A 23,204-nucleotide genomic window follows, 5' to 3' on the forward strand; every position below is an offset into this window, starting at 1 on the left:
TTACTTTACTTGAGTAATCCAAGGAATACGTTACAGATTACATTTTAGGACATGTAATCAGTAATCTGTAGGGGAATACATTTTAAAAGTAACGCTCCCAACACCAAGTCATAAAGGAGCAAAAGACACAAAAAAGTGCGTCGACTTCAGCCAGTGCCACCACAGCAGTCCTCTATTAAGGACACTCTTTACAATGCATTACATATTGCTATTATTATTTCCATTTATCATTATATATTTTTTTCTTGATTTTAATTTATTTCTGGTTGTGCTGTTCAAATATATTTCAAGTTGAGTTCTGGTGATTCAATAAATGCTTATGTACTATCTAAATCTATGAATAATTGTGTTTTATAATCGCGATTTCAATATCGATCAAAATAATCGTGATTATGATTTTTGCCATAATCATCCAGCCCTAGTTACACCCGCAGTACAACATCATATAAGACTAAAGAAACCTGAAAATATTCACATTTGAGAAGCTAGCATCAACTAATTTTGCATCATTTTACTCTTTTGAAAAAGGATTCAAAACAATTAATCCATTATCAAAATAATTGCAGATTAATTTTCTATTCATCGACTAATCATTGCAGCATGTGCAGAATAAGTTCAAATGTGAGACTGTTGCAGTCAATGTAAATGTTGTCGATAACGCAATCCCTTAATGCGACCCGGAGAGGATTAGACTTTAGGAGGATGATATTTTGATCAGCAGATGTTATGTTTAAGTGTTGGGCCGTGAATGAACTAGACTAAAAGAGAAGCAACACATAAGGAAATGTCCAAGTCTTACAAATGTGAAAACCTTGTCTGAATAAATAGTCACAGACTAACAGTCACAGTGTAAAAAAACAATCTATCGCTATTATAAGGCCACTCTCTGCTCTTTGCATACATTTCTAGCAGTGGTGTCTGTTAATAGAGCAGCTGATAATGGCTGCATAATGTGTATCCATAAGTGCAGTGGTGCTGGAGCAGGGAAATGGATGCCTCCTGTGTGTTTTCCACTTACATAAAGCTCCCTCCATCTGAGTGAATGGCTTCCCACTACTTGGCTCCCCACAGTTAGCTTGTCAGTCCCCCCCGGCCTCAAATTTCTTTCTCCGCACCTGCACCCGACACTGCAAGCGCCCTGTCACCCATTTCTTTCTTCCCCAACCCGGAGAAAATGTTAACCCCCACCCAGCTAGCTCCCAGCAGCCCCTGGGGCATGGGACAATTAAAGATGAGGCAGGAGCTCAGTCAAGTTGTCATGCTGAGTGTCAGATGGGACCTCGCCTGTATGGCTGCAGAAGTGGAGTTTGATATTGAAGCCCAAAGAAAATAATATACCATGTCTTTTGTACTTGAGATCAACGTTCACTCTAGTTCAATGTGATGGCAGCATATCAACACCCTGAGAGCAATGCAATCTGGCTAGAGTGATATATTTGGCCTTACAGTATTCAAACGTAGGCTGACTGCGCACACACACACACACACACACACACACACACACACACACACACACACACACACACACACACACACACACACACACACACACACACACACACACACACACACACACACACACACACACACAAGTCTAGTGTCAGCCAATTACAAGGCTGCCCGGTCTGCCCTTGACTATACTCCCTAACCTCTCTCCACAATCCATGTCAAAACCCTCTGCACTGATTTCTTTCTCTCTTTTTTTGCCTCTCTTGCACCCCTTTTTGCATCTTCTACTTCTTACTCAGAGTCTGTCTTTAGGGTCTAAAATATTTAGCAGCTCCATCTAAATACACCTTCAGGTGCAGAGTCGTCTCCCTATGCAGGTAAGAAGTGTAGAGAGAGAGCGAGAGAGAGCGAGAGAGAGAGAGACAGAGAGAGAGAAAGAGAGAGAAAGACTGGAGGAAGGGTTTGGTGTAATATCTCATCAACATTATTAAATAATTTCTCCCCTCGGCAGTCCCTGGGTGGTCTTGGCTTGTGTTATTTCTCAGTCAGGGTTCAGTGGCCTCGGCTCCTAGGGTGGAGTTTGGCCGCTCAGCAAGCCTAGTGCTGTGCTAAGCAGGTGTCAGGGGAGTTTCCCCTCAATTAAGCAAAGGTAAAGTAATGCCTCTCACTGTGGCGGCGCCATGAATACATTAGTCTTGCTGTCACCACAGGCTACAGCATCGAGACGCGTGAAGAAGACAGACAGCTGGTTGCTTCAAACACTGCCGAAGCAGGTTTAGCAACACCAGCATCAGGGTTGTATTGTGTTTTAGTAAGTAATTATACTAAGCAGATGAAATGATCTCAAACCCTCTTCTAACAAAACAACCTCCCCTCCCCCCTTCTAACGATGTCCAAATGTTTAAATGTATGCTTAATCTGTGTGGTGGATGATAAACAGGCCTCTCATCACAGCTGAGGATGGTAAAACTCTCAAACTCCAGCAACAAACAGATTTATATACATGACAGCAAGATGTAAATACAGATAGATCTGGATAGTGTTAAGTTTTGTATGTGTGTGTGAAGCCTTTCTTACATTAGGGTCGCCCTGGTCGCCTCGTGACTTTTAACCAGCACTGGGACGAGGTGCCGCTGATAACGGGAATACATACGCTCAAAAGCCCCCTCACATAACTGAACGCCAGCCACTAGCATCCAGGCGACTTTATCTGTGACAGTAGCTGCATAGTGTGCATGTTTACAGGCAGAGGACTCAGTTCGCTATGTGCTCTACTGAAGATGTGCACTTAATCTGTTTGTCCAACAACCAAACAGACTGTGCTCATTTTCAGGTTGTTGGTAGGCGACTAGTGGGGCCTTGCTTTGGTTGTTTGATACATTGATGAAGAGCATCCTTTCACCAGAGCACGCTGATCTAACTCTGTGTATCCAAGAAACCTTCATCTGGAGTAAATTATGTAATGTCAAATGGGCTTTTCTTGTAGATTAGTCATGGCGGATGAGAGCCTTGGAAGATTTCCATTTATATCTAGCAGCAGAAAAAGTTGTAGCATGACATGTTTGAGTTCATTTGCTTTACTTGACATTGTGCATCCTGTAATGTGACTATTACACATGCAAACATCACAATATCATTGCTGAAACTATCAAAATAATAAACCGTGTGATATCACTTTGTTTTAAAGTTGCTGTGAGTTAGGCTAACGTGGTTGTATCAGCTGTCTGAGTGGATGACACTGGAGGACACTGAATTCCTGTGTTAATTTAAGCTCAATGAAATGATACTGATGATAAATTAGCATGACCCACAGTGAGGGGACACTGCCAATAAAATTGATCTCTTTAAGTTATTTTCAAAGCGAGGCTTAAGAATGAAGTCACTTAATAATCATTTTTATTATTAATGCATCTAAATGACCTGTATATATGCGTATTTGTCACTAGACTACACTTAAAATCAATCAATTTTGTCTCAGTCAAAATAATAAAATTGCTTTCTTGGCATTTTTAGCCCACATACCACAGTTACCCCACTATTTTGCTCTGTCTGACGTGGACAATTGAAAAAGAGGTTTAGAAAAATATGTCAACAGCAGCAATAATGCCGTCCTTTGTCAGTGTTTATGTGTGAGTACTACAGTGTGCTGGACAAGCGCATTGAAAAGGGGCTGATTGATGGCTTCACTGTAGACTGTCTGTCCACCCCTCGCTCTCTGATGAGACATGTCAATGTAAGGACACATGAATGCAGCAGCCTGTCCTCCATTTTCTCCTCCTCTCCTCCTCCTCCCTTGTCAGAGGCAGGGAGAATGACGCAGTAAATACAGATGCTGTGTGCACCGTAATTCTGGGGCCTGCTGCCTTTTATCTGCCGTGACAGCTTCTGCTGCTGTCGAAATCAAACGCCCGGGCGCAAGGAAAAAGCTAGTATTCCCTTTAATAAACTGCCAGGGAGACCAGAGTGAGAGTAGAAAAGGAGGCACTCAGCTCTGCTCTGCACTGGCCGAGCTTGGCTAAGCAGCAGCTGAGGGGAGAGCGCTCCTTCAGGCATTGGCTGGTATTATGCTACTCACGCAGGCTTAGGCATCCGGCATCATTGTGCCTACTAAGAGCCGTCTGACTGGCCAGTGTTGAATGTAGGGCTGCAACTAACGATTATTTGCTTTTTTCGATTCATCTGCTGATTATTTTTTCATTTAATCAACTAGTTATTTGATCAATTAAATGTCAGAAAATGGTGAAAAATGGCAATCACTGTTTCCCAAAGTCCCAAATTACATCTTCAAATGTCTTTTTTTATCCCAACCAACAATCCACAACCCAAATATATTTAGTTCACTGTCACAGAAAAATATTCACCTTTGAGAACCTGGAATCATAGAATTTGGATTTTTTTTCCATAAAGAATGAATTCAAACGACTATCAAAATAATTGGCAATTAATTTAATAGTTGACACCTAATCGATTAATCGAATTGGCAGAGATATGCAGACTGAGATGAGGACCAGTCTCAGAGTCGGTGGGCAGCCCAGTCAGCACCTGCTCTTGACGACGGCTCCTCAGAGCTGCCAGGGTCAATTAATTACATCCCTCTCTTAACGCTCTCCATTAAGATGAACAGAAATAAATGAAGAGCGCTCTGACAACAAGGCAAGTTCTGAACTGCCCCCCAGCAACATGACTGAGACTCCTCCTCCTGCCTCTCGCTGACTAGGCAGCTGCTGGAACAATTGGCTGCAGATGACAATTCACTAATAAAATAAAAATACTGAGCATTTGAGGCACAGCTTCTCTAATGTGAGCAGTCGCTTCTTTTCTCCATTTCACTGAAATTTAAATTGAACACATTTGTTTTTTTTACTGTCAATCTGACAAAATAACATTTTTCAAAACATTATTCTTAAGCTGTGATAGTTTGTGAAGGAAGACGAGACGCTTAACTATGAAAGATAACTGATGGTTGAATGAATACTGAAAAAAGGCTTTAGTTGCAGCCCTGATGGGCAATGTAGTGACAACAGACAGGTCCTGTCTCCTCAAATTCTACCACTGACTCGTTCAGTGTGTGTGTGTGTGTGTGTGTGTGTGTGTGTGTGTGTGTGTGTGTGTGTGTGTGTGTGTGTGTATGTGTGTATGTGTGTATTTGGGCTGCTGCTTATAGACAGCTTTTTGTTCTGACCCCACAGCTGTCACTAGCAAAAGAGAGAGCCAGTCACTAGCAGCTCACATGAGCATTTTTTACACACACACACACACACACACACACACACACACACCCGCTGACACTGCAGCAGGGGTGGAACAACAGGGTTGTGCTTTCAGTGCCCCCAAGGGCTCTGTTGAGATGCACAACTGCATTAGATAAGGATGCAGGAAGGGTAAATCACTAAATACCTGGTCAGTGTTTAGAAACCCGCTTCACCATGGCGCCCTAACACCATTAACGTCCTTCCTTATAATCCAATTATGAGCCATGTGTGTCCACATCAATCAGCCATTTTCATTTGAGCCTGTGGTCTTCTTTATCACTATTACTGCTGCAGTAATTGAGGCGGCGCTGTGGAGAGGCTGTGCCGTTTACCTCCATCTGGGAGGTCAAGAGGAATGCAATTGGTTGACAATGATTATGCTCTGTCTGATTAGGCTACGGGCTACCACTGAATATTTAGCACTGATTAGACTAAGTCCTGTAAAGAGCCATGTGGCTCACTAACAAAAGGAACCAACCATAGAGAAAGGCTGGTTGAAAGATGCCCTCCCAGACTTTAAATATCTGGATCAATCCGATTTTCACAGGTTTATCAACATTGTTTTTGTGGCGATGTTATTAGCATTTTTTTTTCAAGGAAAAATGACAGCTGTGAACAAACATGACAAAACATTTTCACCCAAAACACACTATGAAAACATAACCCTGTGAAAAAATAATTAATGGAAAGAAATTAATTTTGTGTAGACATTTATCACTACGACTGTTTTCCTGCTAGAGTCTGAAAATTGTGAAACTGAATTGTGATTGTAAAAATGTGCACGTTGCAAACAGATTCATTTGCCTGCATGACATGAAGCAATCCATGTAGCTCACTGGAAGACAGCGCAGAGACCAGATAGACACATTAATAAGTGATACACAAAATGGCTTCTCTAATCCCCTTGCAGAGATGGCAGCACTTTTTCCTCATCAGTGATTGTGATATTTAAACAGAAACTCAAGTGCACTCCTGATTAAAAAGAGGGGAGAGAGTGGATGAGGAAACACGGAAGAGATGTCGACAGAGAGAGTGAAGGAGAGAAGTGTAGTGAAAGTGAGACGAGAGGACAGAGAGAGAGAGAGAGAGAGAAGGGGAAATGATAGCAGCCAGAGTCGAGGAGGATGGGAGAGAAGGAAAAACCAGATGGAGGAAGGCAGGGAGACGTTAACTGTCTTGATCCTCAATAAAGAGGTGAAACTGATTAGGTTTATATCAAACGGCTGCTTGTAACACTGTGCCTGTCGCTGAGAGCACAAATCATAGTCAAGTCAGGTTTTCCTTGTTTTCCATTTGAAAGAGCCAGCTCTCCCCTCACGTGTCTCTCACTCTCTCCTTTATTCAACGCCGCACAGCCTCCTAAAGCGCCGGCATGTCAGAGTGACAGATGCAGACACGACCACTGACCTAAATCACTCTTTTCCAGCACATTAACCCCCGTGTCCCTACACCTTTTACTCAAAACACAAAACAACAACAGAGAGAAACACTCTAACACAAACCTGAATTGCACACAATGAGAACAACCCACAAACCCCACCCCACTGTATTATCACCCTCCTCCCTGAATGAAAGCTATTCTTAAAATGCCTAAACAGGAGAGGAGGGGGAAAAAAAATCACACTGTCAGGCTGTATAAATCACTGTCTGCTGTTCCTAGAGGGATTTTCTACCTAGCACGGTGACAAAAAAAGATATTGTGTGAAGTGGAGGGCAAAAAAAAGACCCATTTTGGTCCACCTTGGAGCCAACATGGAAAAGGATCAATATTACTTTAATTACTGTAGCCCATGTTTATGAAACGCAATAATCATTCATTAAAGATGCAGACAGCGGCAAGCAGGCGGCTGGCCGGGCGTCAGGGCTGCGTGTGAGGGTAGGAGAAGGGAGGGGAGGGGACTGGCGTAAATGATTCATGGTTTGATATCTCTCCTGTATAATGGGCTTCTCCGGGGAGCTGCTGGGGCTCCACTGCAGCGAATGACTGCCTGGCTGGATGGCTGGATGACTGCCTGGCTCGCTCTGACTCTGCCCAGGCTGCTTCTGCCACCGCTGGCTGCTGCCCAAGATTAAAAAGCCTTGCCTACCATGAAAAGCGGCTCAGTGAAAACAGAGAGCCGGGGACGTGCACATACACATAAAAGGAAGCGACTTGATTCAATATCGTCTGACAAAGTGTCTGGGGGCACACGGAGGGGGGGGGGTAGGGAGTGAAGGACGGGAGATGAGAAAATATCAAAATCCTTCTAGAGAGAAAACATTGGCTGCAGAGATACTGGAGGATACTTGTAACATCTAATAGGGAGCATATCTTAAGCCGACCCCCGTCGTCCCCCTTCACCAGCCTATCACCCTCCCCCCTCCTCCCCCCACTCTACTCTGTACCTCCTCCTCACCCATGGAAAGGAAAGAGGGGGAAAAAATAAAGAGATTAAGGTTGTAACGTGTTGGGCTAATCATAACATAGACAGTTTAGTGCCATCTCGCATAATTAAATGCTTTGCACTAACCACCTAATGCATACTAATTTGGAACAATCCACTCCTGGAGTTGGCAGACCATGAAGCTCCCTGCAAAGGAGGTGCTCGTTTCTCTCCCTGCATGTGCATGTGCATGTGTGTGTGTGCATGTGAGAAAGAGACACACACACACTGATTTGCAGAGGAGTAAGGTGCTAAAGGTCAGGCTGTGGACTTGAAAGAAAAGGTCAAGCATTATTACAACATGACTAAATAAACAGGCTGCGCACAGCCTCCAGCACAGCCGCTGTGGATGCTTCAAGTCTACCTACACTCTGTACTACCTTCCTGTCTGGCTGGTTGGGATTCGCCTTCATCCCTTGTCTTTATCCACATATCCCTCCAGCTCTAAGGCGGCTGACATGAGGACTGTCATATCCTGCCTAGATTCTTATTCCCCGCTGGGTTTATTGCTCTCTTCCTCCTGAGTCACAAACACACAAACACACAGACACACACAAAGCAAAAGAGAGAGAGGGAAGGAGGGCTGCTGGAGCGTGCTTTAAAGCACATTAATATTAATTGCTGCACTAGCTGGAGTGATAACACAGACAAGATGCCCCTGTGAGGGAGCCAGGCACAGGCAGCCCCTGCTTTTTGTTAGCAGCAGCACTCATACGCTGGATGGTGTAGTGAAACGGCAGAATGATGAGCATTTCATCTTTGAATCGCTTGTTTTATATTAGTAGGGGCCTACCCTCGCTGTCAAAGGGAATTTGGTTCTGTGACTACTTACTCTGTGTGTGTGTGTGTGTGTGTGTGTGTGTGTGTGTGTGTGTGTGTGTGTGTGTATGTGTGTGCGTGCGTGTGCGTGTGCGTGTGCGTGTATAGAGAGCTATTGGAACAAATTTTGGGAGACAAATATCATTTGGTTGAAAAAAAATTATATCAAATTAAAATGTGTATTTTTTTAATTTTCTATGACTGTATTTTTGTCTTGGCCACATGTGAAAATAAAATGCTTTTGTCACATTTGATGAACGATAAAGTTTTCTATGTCTGAATGAATCACAATCTCACATCCAACGTGATCCAGTATGATGAAAGCTTATTTGATATTTATATTTTAGTTAACGTTCTTCATTTTGTGCCGAAGTTTGATTATTACTTAACACTAGCACCTGTTTATTGGTAATGTTGCACTCTAGTGGACAGAACATATAACAACCCCATACTGATAGCGGCATTGGTGATACATAAGCCTGAGTTTACAGTAGGTGAATACTAAATATTAATAATAAGCTACATTTTAGCATTTAAAACTAATAGGGAATTCAATTGGATTGACAGCACTACTGTACACAGTATCCAAAATTAACTTTAACCAAGAGGTAGATATAAGCATATTTTTTACTGGCCAATATAAGAAATTGTCTTTTCGTGTCACAGATACAGTTTAGCAGAGAGCTGCGATGTTGAGTAGCTAATATCCTGAATGGTAAACAATGCAGCGAAACTGGGAGCGCTCGAGATGGTCTGTGCCTGCACTCCTTCACCTTAAAACGCCTCGCGTGTTCCTACCGTTTCACAGGCAGTTTAAAAGGCACATAAAAAAAACACATATGGTGCGTGTGTCAGCACTGTATAGGGACAGACATGAGCCTTTTCCTCCAAGCAATCAAATAGTTATTACATGACTATTTTGGTACACACATTTATCCCTGAATGTGGCAGATAGCCTTCTGAGATTTACTTGCAAAACTGAAAATCTACCTGCATTTATCTACTTGGCGGGTGTTAATTTGGGACCCTGTGTGTGCATGAGCGTGGGTGATTTAAAAAAAATGGCAAGATGAATTACTAGACTAGTGGCTACATCAACAGCAGTAGAAATGTGCTTCAAATAACACAGAGTGCTTAAGCGATCCTGCTTTTTATCTCCCTTACTACTCCTGGCTTGGCTCTCTTTTATGTCCTCCACACTGAACTCAATATTCTGTGAGCAATGAGCTCTGCTAAAGATGTAAATAATCTGTTGTCCTGGGGAGAGAAGCAGCTTTTTCAGTGCAGTAGAGTAAAAATATAAATCGAGGTGAAGCCTGGGTGCTGAAGCCCATCTCCACCTCTTTACTTCTCAATCCCCTCTGTGTAGGAATAGCAGGCAGCTTTAGGCATCCTCATCCTCTCTTTCTTTCTTTCAAATGCCATTGAGTTTTGCTGTATGGTTTTTTTGACTCATCAATGCCCCATTACTAAGTCAAATCAAGTGGTGCTGCAGAGATTTGCCGAGAACTGCGGCTGCAAGCACATACATGCATGCACACGTTGGGGGATTCATTCAGGAAGCCTGGGAGGTTTTCCACCAGCAGGTCCACGGGATCACGAACAGGGCAAGGGGGTGAACAGAGGAGAAATCACTGCTGGCTAAATGCTCGTGAGTGCTTTATTGCACAGAGGGGCAGAGAGGGGAGACAGAGATGTGGTAATGCATCTCTCTGACACTCCTTTAAGTGGCCGGCCAAACTGTAGTCTCCTGGGCCCTCTATTCACACATTATTGTTTCTCATTTCATGTGTCACAAACAATTAAAACACGCCTGTCGATTCCCATACCCATGTGAGCTCCCATACTCTCAATTAGCTTGCAAACAAAATGCGCTGAAATCTAAGAAAAAAAAATATATTCATGACCTCCACCCCCCCCCCCCCCACACACACACACACACACACACAAACACATATTCCTGAGCTAAATTCCCACAGAACGCCACACGTATTTCTCACTTTCATCGTCTTTATCTCTCTGCGACAGCAAATACAAGGTGGACGAGCCATGTGTAATGTAAGCAGCTGCGTTAGCAAGGTGGAGTGATAGAGAGAGAAGTGAAAAAAGAAAAGAGGTGTGGGGTGGGTGGGTGAGTGGTTGGTGGTGGTGGGGGGGGGGGGTAAAGACGACGTGTCCTTTTAGTTTTCTCTGCCTGTTGTCATCCTCTTCACAGCAGCAGCTGCACAGGCAAGACAAAAAACTCTGGGGAAGAGTCAGGCAGAGGGGAAGAGGGGAAAAAAGACATAAAGCAGCATTGTGCATTGTTTTATACAGATTTTCATAAGCCTGTCGTTGATTAGAGGAAGAGGCTGAGTGTTAGATAGAGAGGGAAAAAAAACTGCTGGATCTCCAAGGAGGGGTGTCCTCTAAGGGTTACCAGAGGTGATGGTGGTGAATCTCTTCCTTGTGACAAAGCTGTCGAGCTGAGGAGTGAAATCTAAACTCCTGCTGTCATGAGAATCTCTTTGGCTTTCTTTACACAGAAGCTCGTGCTTCTACGTGCCTCTGAGTGTACACGCTCGAGCGCGGTACGAAGCCAGACGCCACTTTCTCCTACGTACATTTGGTTTTCGGTTAGCGCTGGCTTCATGCCGAGCAGATTGTTTTGCTTTGTGTCGAGAATTTCAAAAAAGGGATGAGACAAACTCTGAGAGCTCAATCATCATCATTAAATCTGTGCACAAATAAAAAACATCCCCGACCTTGATGAGAGATTCGTGCAACAGCGCCGGGCCAATCTCGCCTGCCAGTCGCATTGTTTAAAATGAACCACAGCGAATCGAGATAGAGTGGCGCTGACTGGAGCCGTCTAGTTCGAATTATTTGAAATGTGACAAGCACTTAATCAAGTCGTCATTAGTAGGACCCCGCTAATGTTTAACTGAAGAGGCAAAAAAAAAGAGGTTTTGTGGGGGGGCTGGACTGGAATAAGCTCATCTATACAGAGAGTAAGGCCTCTGCAATGTCACGCCAAATAGCATTTTCTTTATTTGAGATGGCGGTGAAACGGGCGGAGGAGGAGAAGGAGGATTTGGCCTCCTAGTGTGCTGCTATGCCCCAGCTCGACTAAGTGACAGTGAATCCTACAGTGAGTCGATTTGCTGCTTTTGAGTGCCTGGAAACTTGTCTGGCAGAGTGCTCGCAAGGGAGAAAGATAGATGGGAGAATGGTGGGGGGGGGGGGGGCGGGCTCACTTCACCTCTCACTGTCTTCTATTTGTCTGTTCGTCCCTGGAGGCTTTCGGGCTGCTTGCTACAACAATGCGGGAGGGTGTGGGGGGGGTGACAGAGAAAGAACTCTGTGGCCGTCAGCAGACAAAGCAAAAGAAGAGGACAAGTTTACAGGTAAATAGTGAGAAGCAGCTGGCTGGGAGCGAAGCTTTCGAACAATAAATCATCACTCACTCACTCCTCCACTACAACAAAGATGTGGCTTACAGCTCGGCTTTCACCTCACAAGGCATCTTATTTTCTATTAAAGCTAATTTGCAGGCCTATAAATGTGTAAGAGCTTTTATAGCAATACATAACCGACGTACTACTGAATGTCAAGTTCAAAGACTTGCGATGTCGCAAGCACTAACAAATATCAAGTGTGCAAAAATCAAGATTTAACCTGATTTTCAACACCACAAATGATCGCACAATACTGTGCAAATATGGACGGCTGATGACAGGAGTAATTTGCCACATCGCCGATTTGAAAAGGAGCACTTGAAGATGACGCGGACAACTTTATTGTCATCTTAAAGAGGATCTATGAAATCGATGGGATGAGATCAATGCTGTCTCTCTCCCTCTCTCTCTTTCACACGGCACTTTACATAAGCAGCAATAACCATCAGAGAGGCCATCATCTAGCTCACCGATTTCCTGTGCAGGTCTCCCAGACACCTTCAGGCAACAAAAGCTCCTCTCACTCCATCAGTGCAACGGTCACATCTACTACTTCACACACACAAGGATGGAAGAGGAGGAGGTAAAGGAGCCGAGGGGGAGAAAATACCTCGGGCAAAGCTAGATAGAGAGGGAAGGAAGGAAGGAAGGAAGGAGAGGGAGAGAAAGAGAAAGAGAAAGAGAAAGAGAAAGAGAGAGATTGCAGGCGGCTAGCAGAGCGTCTTCATTAGAGTATAGCAGCTAGCTCTGGCACTGAATAGCCAAGCGCTGTAGTAAGAGCTGCTCATCCTCTCAGTTAATTAGGATTTCTGCTGCTTCATTTTGGGGCGAGGGACAGGTTGTTGGAGGCTTGATTGCCTTTTATTTCCCAGCCTAACGGCACGGCTGCCTCTGCAGCTTTATTAACGGGAGATCTTGCAGATTTACAGCTCCGCGGCAAACATCAATTTCAATAATTACAAGAAAACTGTTAGCGGGGACACAATGAAACACACACACACACAGACACTTTTACTCCCTCCCTCCAACGTCAAGACCCCGACGCTCCTCCTTCACAGGATCTAATTTCCATAGATGTGCCCTTTTCATGATTGCATATTATAAACGCGTTAAAACATACACGGATTTGCCTCAGTCACACTTAGCAATTCAAACACTTAACAGGAAATCTTTGCCCTGAAGGGCGCTGCTAATACTGTGAATGTCACATTTACATTCAACACTCAGACCTCGGCGTTTGTGTTGTCACAAAACAAAAGGGATGAGAGATGTTTCCTCTGTGGAGTAATTACAGCTGCCTAAATGTAGTACTGGTCAGAATGAACAGTGTCTGAAAACTGCAAAATCATCACATGAATTAATAGGAGAAAAAAAACAAGTCTTTGAAGATATATGGGATTACATGAACAGCTCCTCTTATTAGCTATAAATTACGCGCTGGCCCTGTGCCTCGAATTAGATTTCATCAGCTGACAAAGAGCATGTGTTAGACTGAGCTGAACGCTGGTCTCAGACAATGCCGATGAGTGGAGGAAAACAAAAATCAAAGGCAACCAACAACAGATTCAGACCAGAGGAGCAGATTTCATTTGAATAAAATCAATAATTGTGTTGACTTGCAGTGTATTGCCTTCCTGTCTTCTCATCTTGCTCGCTAATGTTTCTTTCATGAGCCGGCCCACTGCTGGTGACATTATAGCTACAGCACTTCCACAAGTCCCCAATGGGTCGGTAAAAATGGTTGGCGTAAAACACAATTAGTACGGTCCATATGGCTGCTGGTGGAGGAGGAGCAGTGAGGTCCTGTGTGGTCCCCCCGTAGAGGCTCCTTCTTTTGTTACCTTAAAGATCAAACTGTTGTCATAATAATAGGCCCATTCCAACTCTGCCGCTGGTTTTTTTCCGTGAAGCGGCCACTTCAACAGATCCTGACATTGTGGAATGACTCTTGGCAAATAAATTGACCAACCTTGGCTGATAGTCTAATCAATAGCTACTTCATCATGATTAATGGCTCATACTGGATAATGGGGAAATTTAATGTGAGGGGAGCGTTACTTCCTCATTTCAAAGCTGAGCCTTATCGATCGTTTATAACCCCCCTTTTTGACCAGTGGAATGTGCTGATAAGAGAGCAATGTGTTCGACCTATGTAAACTGAGCACAGAGAAAATGATTTACTGTGCTTTAGGCGCGTCTCGTTCACTGATAGCTCTGTATGCCCAGCCTGACAAGCATTTTCTTGCCTGAGAAATGCAGACACCTTTTACTGAGTAGAAGCGAACAACAACAGCTTGAGGCAACAGATTTATTACAAATTGATCTATTAGATAGCACTGCTGTGCTTCACTGTTTTCTCTCTCTCTCTCTCTCTCTCTCTGACAGCCTTCCCTTGATGGTAGCTAGAGTGTATCAGAGTGGAAGTGCTACAGTGGCAAATCTAAATCCAATCCTCAAAACTCATTTTCTCTGTGCCGGTTGCTGGAACTGGGGTACAGAGACAAGATGTCCATCCTTAAACCTGGTCGATCCAGCCGTAAGTCCCAGCACCTAAAGTGAAGGCTCAGCAGGCTCAATAGGTGTGCCTAACCTGCAAGGGCGAGCAAGGACACAGTATACCGGAGGCACCTCGTGAACAGGAGAGGGGAAGAGTGCCACAATGTCACCGGGGTCATTTCCTTACGGATGCATGAACCCTGAGCTCACCACTGGCTTGGCGTGCCCTGTCCATTAAAACATCAGTCACAGGTCTGGGCTCGGCAGCTCTGCAAACAAACTGTGCCTCATGTGCACAGTCACAACATGAGCGCAACACTCGCGTTAGTCACAGAGGTTACAGAGAACAACCGGCCCATTGTAAAAAGACACAGGTATGATTTGTCACATTTATGTTGAAACTCAAACTGTTGTGCAAACCCAGAACTGTAGAGAAAAAAACAACAAACAGTTACAGCCTCTTTAATGACTGACAAAGACACGTTTGTCTGGACAATAGACAGCTGTTATTGACACATCTCTCTATAAAACAATCAATTAAATCAACTGCATTATTCAGACTTGCTAATCAAGGCGGCTCTCTGATAATGAGAGCCGCCTTAATCGCTGCATCCTGATGCAGCCTTAATCGCTGCATCAGGAAACACAGTATTTTACACTTTACAACACTATGTAGCTCAGCCTGAAGCAGGTCTATTATTAGCCAAGCTAATGAGTGAGAACTCAGTTAATGCTGCCGTTCATCATGGGTCCAGTACGTCAATGGAAACCTGAACCGTCATTTTTAAAAAAGGGAACGGCATTATGACAGGTTTCCTCATGCGTCTGCTCAGCTAACAGCGCAGTCTTTGGCAGGTTATGTAGCCTTTATAACAATATACATTTGTGCTGAAAAATACTGCTGTCAATAGTAACAATGAGCACTGACAGAAAACTGCACAGACTCTATTGTGCTCCTTTCCTTTAATCACCTCCATCTTTCATCTGCACTACAGAAGAAAAAGAGCACACACAGAGAGAGAGAGAAAGGCAATTGGCTTTCGGACGGAGTAAATGTGTATGTCGTTGAGAAAGAGCATCATCTAAAGACGCTGAGATATTCGAGGTGGAGTGTATACATCTATATAAACATCTTGGGGCAGGCAGCTGCAGGGGGTGTGCGCAGTAAAACACTGGTATGCATTGTTTGTGTTTCTGCACCACTAGCGCCATGCAGTGTCATTACATGAGGCAATCTCTTACCTAATCAGCACTGACACACACAGCGGCAAAGCACTCCTCCTCCTCCTCTTCCCTCTCCCCCCTTTCTTTCCCTCTCCTCAGGGGCCAGCCAGCTGATCCTACACCATTTCATTTTCCTCTTTTACTGTGATGGCAAATGGCTGACTGTTATTTTTGACTTTCAATTCATATTATTTGGCACTGTCATTGACTAAATGCTATTATTAGCGTATCTTACCCAAATACTGAAAAAATAGGCTATAATCTGCGTGCTGTGACGTATTTCAACTGATAATTAGTGATAAAAATTCATGTTAAAAATGTAACAATGTGAAAGACCTACTGCTACTACTGTGACTACTTCATGTGTTCATTGTCCAATATTTGCTGTTGCTTCACAGTTTGTACAAATGTGAGCCAAGCCTTCATTTCCAGTTTCCACACACTCCGCTGTGCAATCGCTAATGTACATAAATCACAGAAGACACAGATTTGGTGAGTTGCAGCACTTTGCAGTCTCAAAGCAGCGTACAAAACTGAACAAAGCAACAGAGAAAACTTTTCTTTCTTTGGTCGTACCTAGGACCTGCCGAGAGGCTGTCAACAACACAAAACACAATGTGTCTGATTAGTAAAGATGTGAATCCGTGCCAAGTCAGCCCAATAAGACACAGACGGCATTTGCGGGATGGAGTGAGAGACAGACTTCACTGAAGCTGAGCTCACACAGAAAGCAGATTTGATCACATCTAGTACATCAAATGCCACCAGCAGTATGCAGCGAGACAGCTCACGATTGTTAACACGGATGGCGTTTGCCGATACCATCTCCTCAGCACAACTGTGGAGCTGCGGAGCTCGGCTTGAATCAAACAAAGATGGGATATGATGCAGCACGCTTGGATCTCCTCTTATGAGAGGTGAAGGGAGGCTGTCAAAAAACACAAAACATATCCAGCATCTTGCCTCCTCTGACTTTCTGGTATAAGCCAGGAGGAGGAAGAGGAGGAGAAAGGAGGGAGGAGAGGAGTAGGAGGAGGATTGGGGGGGGGGGGGGGGGGGGGTGCTTGCCTCATTTCTGCCAGTGTGCCCTGTGCGTGTCAGTCCAATATCTTAAAACAACACATGCAAGGCTTTGCTACAGCCAATTACCCAGCTCTTGGCACAGGAACTGAAAAACATCTTCGGAGAACAATAAAGAGAGCTTGGCTTGTTGTGCGTGCTGTCAGTAAGTGCTGACAGATTGTTATTTTTAATGAATATACAGCACTTGAATGGACCATCAAGAGGTCTTTGAGCAAACACTGCTCCTTTGTTCAGAGCATTAATTTTCTATGTAACAGCCAGATATCTTGCAACGAAATTGATATCAAGCACTGTAAAGGAAAAAGCTCAAATCAGTTCATCCCCTTACTTCCTTTGTTGTCCACTACGCATAGAGAGATTTGAATATAAATCCGAGGCAACACACTTTTTTGATTACAAACTTAATGTCTAAAAGATGCTTGATTACACATCATTTCCTGTGCTGGTTCTGGCAAGCAGACATTTTGCTGTTTACCTAGCTCTCCTGCCAGGCTTCCACCAGAATTTCATACTGTATATGAAATCCCTGAGCTGAGCCGTCTCCAACAAAACATTAAATCAGCCTCACCACCTTTTTTTGAAACACAATAGACCACTGAAAATACAAGCCAGCCACGCCAATGACAGGTTATAGCACCACCTCGCACTGCTACACATTGGCTCAGTGCATGGCCTGAAGTAGCTGGGAGACTAAAGACGGGCATTATGCTCGGGAATCATCTTTCATGACAATTCATGGTGAGGGAAAGATCTGGCGGAGGCGTCTGGGTGAAAAACAGCAAGATGCCATTCAAGCGCAGCGTGTCAACATTGAATTCCCGAGCACGTGTATTGACAAATCATCCAACAAAGAGGTGTCAGAATGCAGCGAGAAGGGATTTTCCTTAACATTGTCTGGCTACATATTACTCACAGAGAACCGCCGTTAGTCAAAAACACATTAGTCATTAATGGAAAATAGCAGGGTTACTTACTACACTCCTCTTATCATTTCTCTGCTGCTACCACAGACACCCAGCTAGATTAACACTCGATGGACAGGGTGTGTCATTTGATATGTGACTCTAAGTAATTTTATCCACTGCTGCTCTTGAGATCCCATTCAAATTGAAACACTGTAAAAACACCCTGACCTCCTCTGACCCCCCCCACCCCCTCCTGCACTAAGCACACACACTGTGGATTAAAAAAGGACTCTGCACATTTATACAAAAACGGAAAGATAGGTGCTATTTAAAAACAACAACAACAAAAAAAAGAGTACTACAAATATTCTGTTTAAGCCACGTCTGAAATAAATGGTAAATTGAATGGTATAATGGACTGCACTTATATAGCGCCTTTCTAGTCTTTACGACCACTCAAAGCGCTTTACATTACATCTCATTCACCCATTCACACACATATTTATACACTGATGGTAGGAGGCTATCACGCAGGGTGCCAACCTTGCACATCAGGAGGAAGTTAACCATTCATTCTAATTTACAAGTTAAGTGTCTTGCCCAAGGACATATCGACATGTGGACAGGAGGAGCCAGGAATCGAACCGCTCTACCTCCTGAGCCATAGCCGCCCCAACTAATCCTAAAGAAATCAACTTCTGAAAAAACCTGAAACTAAACATTAAGGTGCTTTTCTCTCAGAGCTGTGCTACAGTAGTAAACAACATATAGCCTGTAATGGCAGACTTCTGCAACCTATTGAGCAAGGCTTCAGTCTAAGTGGTGGTTAAAGAAAATCTAAAATCACAACCACTAAGCTACTGGCAGCAGGAAAAGCTACTAAAACATCGGACGTGCCATATGTGAGATGTACAGAGGTAAAAAGGTTGCTCAAAGGTGCAAAAGAAGGGCAACGACTTGATACAGTGTATGTCCAGTGAAATCTAAAGCCTCATTTATTACATTGTGGTTTAACAGGTGTGTTTGCCAGACAGACAGAAATATACACTACAAGAGTTAATCTTTTAAATTGTATTATTATTCAACTCACTGTCTAAAATAGTAATAATCTGCAGTATTCCTCACAAATGTTTCTATGACTATGTGGTGGGTGTATAAGTGTGTTTTCTGTCCTAACCCTCTGTTACTACACTGTAGTGTGTAACAGACATTAAAGACGTAAATCATGTATACATGAACTTTGTTTTTCAGTTCACCGACCGACCTATCTCTCTCTCTCTCACTCTCTCGCTACAGATCATTTTCAGGAGACCTGAGCAGGTGGCAATAACTGGATAGCGAGACTAGTGGCGTAGTTGACTGTAAACTTTAAAGTGCCGAAGCATGTCCCTGTTAGGTACTTTACAATCACTTAACATAATGTGGTGTCAAGCATAGCCATGTTTTACAATGCAACGCTGCCAAGATCTCAGATAATTCATGAAAGACTTCTCTATACACAGTCGAATTTTGTGGCACTTTGACAAGTCAACAAATGCAGGCTTTGTTGTCAACACTACATTACATTCTTCTTTCCTTGTACTGAAAATAGGTTGGCACTTATGGAGCAAAACAAATGTTTCTCACTCCTTTGATCACTGAGCAGAGTGTTTATTCTTTAGTTATGGCGAAGTCCACAACTGTGTGTGCCTGTGTAGCCTGTAAGGCACAAGAAAGTGAACATTTCAGGAGTGAGTCATGGACTTTCAATCAAAATGAATCACTATCTTTTAATACATGTGTCTTTTTAAATTGAGGATATGAAAAATGACCAGAAAACACATTTAGAGGACAGATTATACTTGATTTCTGTGACCAAATAACAGCAGTGACTTCTCTTACTATTTTTTAAAAAACTTTTAACTCACAATAAATTCTAGCAAGGTCTAACCACTTCAGTAAGGAAAGCCAATGTTACTATCCTTGCATATAATGTAGTCACTACTGCTAAAATGTTTTGAACAACTCAGCCTTCCAGAGGAGGAAAGAAAGTGTTCATGCCAATTCTGCTTGTACTATTTGTTGACAAATTTCTCCCATTAACCTTTTACCAGCCCTACATCGTTTTGACGAGTCAACATGAATGTGCCGTTATCTGACGTTTGTTTTGTTTAAAACCAGCCTCGTAAATAACTCCAAACAGTACGCTAGGTAATAATAACAGAGCAGAAGTCAAGCACACAAAGACAGCAAGTTAGCTTTGGCAGCTAACGTTTCCATGAGCTAATGACAATAGCCGAGTGGGCTCAGACTACTACCTGGAACACATGCACCACACCAGGTAATTCATAATAGAAACACGCTTGCTGTGAGATATTGCAGGGTTATGTGCACGTTAAAAATGACAAAACATTTAAACAAAAATGAAGTCATGTTGTTTGTGTTGCATGTGTTCTGTGCTAACCGGTGTCAACGAGCTGCTCATCTCCAGACATTACACTGCTCCTAACTGGCATTCCCAATCAGTGCTAGTCACTGGCGCTAGCAGCTAGCGTTGGTTCATGTTTTAACCAGCGACAGCAAGGGGCAACTACTGGCTAACCAGCTAGCTCATGCTAATAGGCAAATTAGCCAAATAGCTAGCAAGCACTGGTTTACGTTAACAGTCCAACGTTTACAAACTATTCCCTCATATTTTTGTTGCAATTTCCCTCCTCGTTTACTGGTGAACGTCAAATGCAAAGAAGAAGGCTGTTTGCAGCTCACACCACTTACCTTAAAGAGCTTGATCTACAACATCTGTGATTTGTTTGATGAGAAACTGCAACAACAAACAATAGCAGCAGCAGTAGGGCCAATTAGCCAACGTTAGTTAGCCAAGTGTCGCCACCACACAGAGTAGCTGCAGTGCCACCTGTATATCTTTTCTGGTGTCGCTAACGTATAACGGAGCGGACCACGGTGGATATAATGCTGTCATAAATGATGAACTTGAGGATAAAGAGGGAGTAATCGTTGCCGGGATGCTCAGACTAGTGTGTGTGAGAGGCACTCAGCATGACAGCATCCTTCTTCATCTTGGGGTGAGAACAGTTGGGGGGCTCTCAAAGTTCAACCGGTAAAATATCGTCACCCACTGGCCGAAACTGGGAACATACATACACACACATACACACACACACAAACACACACACACACACACACACACACACACACACTGTGTATTTTACAGTCTAAAATATTGAATGAAATTAGGAAAATGTTCAACACCAAAAATTCAGATTTCAAAGAGCTTTATTAACGTGCCACAACCTGAGGGACACACACACACACACACACACACTCACTCTCACACACACACACACACACACACACACACACACAGAGAGAGAGAGAGAGAGAGAGAGAGAGAGAGAGAGAGAGAGAGTTTTACAGTCTAAAATGTTGAATGAAATGAGGTACATTTAACAAGTTCAATACTAAAATTTCAGATTTCAAAGCGCTTTTTTAACAACCTGAGGAAGACACACAAATGCACGCACGCACATACGCACGCACGCACATACACACGCACTGTCCGATTATAGTCACTTTTAGGGACATTACATAGACATACACTGACATACATTAACATACATACATTCATTTCCTGGAGATTTACCATAACCACTAACTGCCTATTCCTTTTTTTTGGAATTGGACAAATTGTCCCCAATTAAATGGTTCTATGTCCAAAATATATTTTTTAATTTTGTTTCATTGAGTCTTGATCCTTTGACAATATTGTTATGTCATTCATGACAATAAAGCAAAACCATTTGAATGTGTGTGTGAGAGAGAAAGAGAGGTGGTGTGAGAGTCCTCAAGGTGTCTTTTCTGTAGCAACACTTTATCTTGTTCTTTATAAATTTGTGACACTGCTGGTCTATATTTGGACTGTCAGAGAGCTCAGGAAAAATAGAAGAGAACAGAAACCCTCAGTGATTTCAGTGAACTGCAGCACTGGATATGTAGTACAGGACAGGAAGCTAATTACTAGATAGTATCGAATGAAACCAATATGTTTTTTGTTTTTGTTTAAAATGTGGGGAAAAGAAAAGAAACATACACACACACAATTAAACAATACAAACAATACCAAAGAACAATCCTAAATTAACTGTTCATCTAAAGAAATTTAACACATCTGCAGATTATCTAAATAAAAGTGTTTTTTTCTCTTCTCCTGGGATTTGTTTACGTTTCTGTAACTGGCTAATTTATATGTTTCAATTCTTTGTGCATCATCCATATTTACAAAGATGATATCTATTTTTATCAGCCATTTAAAAAAAAAAATTTAGACAGCATATTGGACAAATCCACTTTTCTTCATCTAGATTAACAGTTTCAACAGTCTGGTAAAATATTAGATCTGATCAGGGCATACAGATCTTTGCTTTTTAGACAAATTATATACAACATAATATATTCAATTTTTATCATTGTAAGTATATACAGTTTTGTAATAACTAATAATATGCATCATCAACTCACTGCCTTTTACTCTGAGCACACACGTCAAGCTTTTTGTAGTTTAAATATATATTAATATGTCTTGTTAACCAGTTATCTTCCATATTAAGTAACCAATGCTATGACTGAGCTGTACATATCTTTCCATCCCATATGACAAAACACCATTTTTATCATAGAATATAATGGAATAAAATGGAGTTTCTTAATAGATAATTAAAGAAATGTGAATACCAATATAATAGAACTTCACTGGTAAGTTGAATAAATAACAGGTTTGTGTAAGAATACAAGACAAAGATATTATCATCTGACAAAACAGAGCACATCTGAGTTAGGCTATACTGTAAAAGAATAACATAATTATAAGAAAACAATATGACAACATATAACACAATTTGATCACATAATAGAATACTTATTAAGAGAATTGCAACACTGAATATACAGTAAAAAAAAGAGAGAGAGAAAGAAACACTAATACATAATGAGCTCCACAAAAAAAAAATCGAATCACAGATGTTTTCATGAGAAAGCAGCAGCAACCCAGTTTCACTATAGCAGAAGAAACAATAATCACCTTCACTGGTATTTAAGTGATGTTTGCTGTTTGATGACACGTGCAACATGTGGTTATGTATTTAGGGGTATCAGAAAGGTTTTACTTGTGTTTTTCAGCACTGTCAAGAGGGAAGGGGCTACACAGGTGAGGTGAAAACACTTGCCTGTATATTTTGAATTGTTTGTATAAAAGTGTTCATGTATGAATAGCTCTTGCTATATATAGCACGTGTGTGTGTCATTTATGAAGCTGGGGGGGGAAAATGGTTAAAAATAGGGAGGTAAAATATTGAGGTATTTGTTACATTGCATTGGTTATTTTTGTGTTGAAATTAAAGAGAGATTTTTTAAATTAAAGAGATAATGTATTACTTTTTACTAGCCTGGAGCATTCATTAGACCATATTTCAGCCCCAGTAGCTGTTTATAGCTCTGATTTTAGGTATCAAACTTATGTTACTTTCATGTGCTACATGTTTCTATTGTCTACAGTAAATTTACAAAACATGCCTAAAAGTTTTGTTGAAGCTCAATAAAGTGAACTGTGTCCATTGTGTTTTG

General features: G+C 42.4%; 1 protein-coding gene across 1 annotated transcript in view; it reads right to left on the minus strand.

Moving 5' to 3' along the window:
- rerea (arginine-glutamic acid dipeptide (RE) repeats a) overlaps positions 1-20,454 on the minus strand; it is a 131,044-nt gene extending 110,590 nt beyond the window's left edge. The window contains exon 1 of the mRNA XM_053317183.1: positions 20,343-20,454. The gene's annotated coding sequence lies outside the window, so the exon portion shown is untranslated. The remainder of the gene's footprint in view (positions 1-20,342) is intronic.
- Between the last annotated feature and the right edge of the window lie 2,750 nt (positions 20,455-23,204).

This window comes from Scomber japonicus, chromosome 4 (assembly GCF_027409825.1).
Source record: "Scomber japonicus isolate fScoJap1 chromosome 4, fScoJap1.pri, whole genome shotgun sequence".
Classification (NCBI taxonomy): domain Eukaryota; kingdom Metazoa; phylum Chordata; class Actinopteri; order Scombriformes; family Scombridae; genus Scomber; species Scomber japonicus.